We start from the raw sequence: 4,158 nt of genomic DNA on the forward strand, positions 1-4,158 counted from the left end.
TGAATCTGCAGCTCTTTTCCTAGGCCATTCCTGGCTTTGTCCTCTCAGAGACCATGGGGCTCTTTTGCCTGATGGTGGTCTTTCTGAAGATCCTCTTTGCCATGTGAAGGAGCCATCTCCACCTCCCATAGTTTGTTGGTTTTCTCTCCCCATGTCTCCTCTACCCTATGTGTTCCTTTCCCTCCCCAGGCAGCCTGGGGAAAGTGATTGGCTCAGGGTTTGACTGAGGAAAGATAAAGAAATACTGTTAATAAGATTAAAAAAAACCAAACAACACATTAGCCAGATCTCGCACAGCATGATACTTGCCCAGCCCCCTAATTTATTTTAGCAGCAGCATTGTATTTAGGATTGTTTTCACAATTTGTGCCTTAATTTGGAATTTTTTCAAAGATAATTCAGCTCTACAATGTCAGTTGCCAAGAGGATGGCCTTGAAACCTCTCAGGGTTTGTGAAGATAAGAGAGTAGTCTGCTTCTGTATTAACCAGTGTTAGCTTTTGCTGTTGGTCCTTGGCCAATGTACTGTAAATTTTCTGAGGCCTCCAGTCCCACTACAGATCTTTGACTGTGTATGACAATATCCCCTACTCCTTTTCTGTACTAGCAGGGTCTACTAGAGGCAAGAGGTAGTCCTTTATGACAAGAACAGTAAGGCCCAAACATTGATGTTATTTGACTTCAGTTTTATTACAAGGATTATCAGGAACTACAATTAGTTGCTATCTTTCTTTATATTGTTCTCCCTGGCAAACTGCTCTCAGTTTACTTTTCTTTTTCTTATTAATTTTAATTAAAGTTTACAGAGACTTAGGGTTTCCAGTCATTCATTGTTGCACTTTTCTCCCTCCCCAATTCACTCTTCTCTTTGAAAAGAAAAACTCTTTCATTGGTTCAGTTTACTTTTTAAAAAACTCAAATTCATTGCCATCCAGTAGATTCTGACTAATCACTGCTTTCCACTGGGTTTCTGAGGCTGTAAATCTTGATGGGAAGGGAGCTTTGGTAGCTTAGTGATAAAGAATTGCATTGTTAATGCAAAGGTATGTGGCTCAAATCCACCAGCTGCTCTGTGAGAGAAAAATGGGCTATCTCCTCCCTTGCGATTAACTGTCTCTGAAAACCTGAAGATCAGCTGTGGGTCAGATCAGACTTGAGTAAACAACAGCAAATATTAGTAAGAAGTGATTGCCCATTTTTCTCCTGAGTAGCCACTGGTGAATTCAAACTTTTAAGATGCGTAGCTTTTTTGTTTGGTTTTTTCTTTTATATTTATTTTTTAATTTATTTTTTATTTTATTTTTATTATTTGTGTGTGTGTACTGTCAAATCAGATTTGACTGGTACATAAGGTGATTGTTCCTCCTTCTCCAGCAAAGCATCTGGTGGATTTGAACTGCACACCTCTGCGATTGCAGTGTAGCTTCTTGCCACTAGGCCACTAGAGCTCACCGATGCATAGCTTTTTGACTAACAGCACAACTCCTTGCAGCCTGCTCCACTAGATTAATTTTAGGAAATTGCAAAGGGGTTATAGCTTTGGTGGCCTAATGAGTAAGGAGTTGCACTGCCAAGCTGAAGGTGGGTAGTTCTAATATACCAATTTTCTGTAAGAGAAAGATGGGCAATCTTCTTCTGTGTTATTTGCAGCCTCTGGAAACCTACTGGAGGGTCAATTATGACTTAGGATCCTGGGATTCTTCAGTCCCTTCTTTATTTTTTCCCCATAGCACCTTTTCCCTCCTGTCCTGCCCCACCCCCACCCCAGCTCTCAGTTTTGCCAGGTCTGCTCTGAGCTGTGAGCTGCTTGTCACAGGGTGGGTCCATTGGTAAGATCCCTACTTTCATTTTTTTAGCAAAGAATTTACTGTTTGATCTCACTGTTCTTTTTTTAAAAAATAAGCAATATATTCTTGTCTTTTTTTATTTTAGTGAAAGTTTACAGAGACTTTGGATTTCCATTCATACATTATTGCACATTTTCCTCCCTACCCACCCTCCCCCAAGTTCACTTTTCTCTTTGAAGAAAAATAAATTTTTTTTCATTGTTATACAATCCTCCTTCCTCAATTCCACTTTACTATGCAGCTCTTATTCTGGACTCTTCTCAGGAAAATAATACATTATATAAAATCATATATTCCTTTTAAACAGTTCTCTCCCTCATCTGTTTCAGTGCAGTACACATTATTCATCCCATCTTTTCTTAAGTTTCCCCCCAGCCCCTATGTCAGTCCTGTTTTAAAACAGTGGCACTATGCAGTATTTATCCTTTTGTGACTGAGATATTTCACTCAGCATAATGTCCTCCAGAGTCACCCATTTTGTACAATATTTCATGAGTTACTTATTTTTCAATGGTGCATTGTATTCCATTGTTTGACTATACCACAGTTTCTCTATCTTTTCATTTGTTGATGGGCACTTGGGTTGTTTCCAACTCTTTGCTGTTGTGGACAAAGCAGCAATAAACATGAGTGTGCATCTGCTTGGGTGGCAGTTATGAATTAAATTCATTTTAATGACACTGGCCACATACTCCACAATGTGGAGCTGTTACCAGAAAAACATGGTTCTGTTACCTGCTGTAAGAAAAAGTCTTGGAGACAGGACTTGGAAAGGAAAAAAAGAGGTGATTTATTATGGCATTAGTAGATGTAACTGTATCTGAGAGAAGGAGTTCTGGTGGCTTAGACAGGGAGTATGAGTCTCCCAAATTTGCCTCAGCAAGAGAAGGTTTTGAAGGTGTTCTTTTAGATTAGGTTAAGGACATGAGGAAAAGCTCATATTTATTTAGTACTTTTAGTAAGAGAAGGCAGGGTTATTTCAGAAACGAAATTGTTATGTGCCATTCATCAGCTCTTAGTGACTTATAAACAACAGAAAAGGGAAAATTCTGCAAATCAGTAGGTGCCCACAGCTGACCTCAAGATAGCATCACCAGACATTTGACATGCTCTGTAATTTTCCCTCTTTATGGTGGAGTTTGCTTGGGGTTTTTTTGCCCCTCCCTTCCCCTTTCTGGTTAGTACTTAGTCATCATGGAACATGTGCTCGAGTTTCCTCTTTCCAGATAGGGTCTATCTTGTACATGGACCGTGGCCTCCTCTTCATGGCTGCGGCACTCTTCTTACCTCTGGATTCACATGGCACCTGAGAACTCTTTTTAGACAACTAAAATAAGAATTAGGGGGTTTTGCTGACCTAGAGGGTAAGCAGTTGTGCTGCCAACCCAAGGGCCTGCGATTTGAGTTTTCCAGCTGCTCCATGAGAGAAAGAGGGGCAGCCTCCTCTGTGGCAATTGACAACCTCTGAAAACCTGCTGGAGGGTCAGCTATGAGTTGGTTCAGATCCAACAATATAACAACAACAAGAAGAAGGGGCCTGTGTGCATTAGGTTAATGCTGACCTTGATCTGGACATCTCATGGGAAAAATACTTTGAGTACAAAAAGTGAAGAGGAAAATAAAATGAGAAAACAGGAAAGTCTCTGATTAAGAGCAAACCTAACAGCAATTCAGTTAAAGTTTAAAACAATTTTTTCTGGTTTGACAACAATCTAAACAAGAGGTACACTATAAAGTAGACTGGGGGAGGAGGGAGGAGGAAGAAAGATGCGCAATAATGAATGAATAAAAATTACAAAACAGAAGCCGTTTTCCTTCCTTTAGTATAAGATCAGGTATTATCCATTGAGGTGCTGAAAGGGAAGTGGATTGCAGCTTTGGATTGCAATGTGGAACAAACAACAACTAGGGCCATGAGGTTTTAGAGACTATAGTTGCGCAGAAGAGACCGTGGAGCAGCAGGTAGATTCAAACTGCCTGCCTTTAGGTTAGCAGCACGACTCCTTATCCACTAGGCCAGCAGAACAGGGTGGAGATGGAATCATAAACAAAGGGTGTCAGCTTGATAAGGAGGTCTTCCTCAACTGGCTTTGTAATCAAAGAAAGGCACTTCTTTCAGAATATTTTAAAAATGCTAGTTTTTTGTTTTTCTGCTGCAGTGCTACTCTGTGAGCAAGGGGAATGTAGGAAAAGGGAGAGTAGGGGAAGCAAGGGAACAGGTAGGTAGCTTTCCTGCACAGTACAGGCGCAGGAGCTTACCTGGTCAGTTCACATTTTTTTGGTGCTTCCCACCCACCCCTAACTTCCCTTTG

The sequence above is a fragment of the Elephantulus edwardii genome, unplaced genomic scaffold (genome assembly GCF_000299155.1).
Source record: "Elephantulus edwardii isolate Elephantulus edwardi_28Jun2011 unplaced genomic scaffold, EleEdw1.0 scaffold00095, whole genome shotgun sequence".
NCBI classification, from domain to species: domain Eukaryota; kingdom Metazoa; phylum Chordata; class Mammalia; order Macroscelidea; family Macroscelididae; genus Elephantulus; species Elephantulus edwardii.